Below are 816 nucleotides of genomic sequence, written 5' to 3'. Positions count from 1 at the left end.
ACATTGAGAAGAATGGGAATTCCAGAACATTTGATTTTACTCATGAGGAACCCATACATAGATCAGGAGGCTGTCATTTGAAAAGAATGAGGTGACACTGCATGGCTCAAAATCAAGAAGAGAGTATGTCAAGGTTGTATCCTTTCACCATACTTATTCAACTTGTGTACTAAGCTAATGATCTAAGAAGCTGGGTTTTATGAAAAAGAACCTGACATCAGAATTGGAATAAGACTCATTGACAACCTGTTATATGCAGATGAAGCAACTTTGCTTGCTGAAAGTGAGGATGACTTGAAGCCCTTACTGATAAAGATTGAAGACTACAGTCTGCAGTATGAATTACACTTCAGTATAAATAAAACAAAATTCTTCACAACCAGTCAAATAAACTGCTTCACATTGAATGGAGAAAAGATTGATATTGTCAATGATTTCCTATTACTACGTTCTATAATCAACACTAATGGAAACAGCAGTCAAGACGCCAGACAATGTATTGCATTAGGCAAATCTTTGGCAAAGGATTTTCATGTGCTGAAGAGCAAATATGTCTCCTTGAAGATAAAGATGCCACTCATCCAAGCCATGGTATTTTCAGTCACCTCATATGCATGTGAGAGCTGGACAATGAATAAGAAAGACCCAAGAAGAGTTGATGATTTTGAGTTGTGGTGTTGGAGAAGTATGCTAAGAGTACCATGGTCTCCTAAAAGGACTAACAGATTTGTTCTGGAGCAAGTGCTGCAGGAATGCTTCTTGGAAGTGAGAATGGCCAGACTTCATCTCACCTACTTTGGTCATGTTGTCAGAAGG

This window comes from Orycteropus afer, unplaced genomic scaffold (assembly GCF_000298275.1).
Source record: "Orycteropus afer afer isolate SDZICR_OR568_19922 unplaced genomic scaffold, OryAfe1.0 scaffold01149, whole genome shotgun sequence".
NCBI lineage: Eukaryota > Metazoa > Chordata > Mammalia > Tubulidentata > Orycteropodidae > Orycteropus > Orycteropus afer.
The sequence above is the reverse complement of the archived record's forward strand: the minus strand, read 5'-3'. Positions refer to the sequence as shown.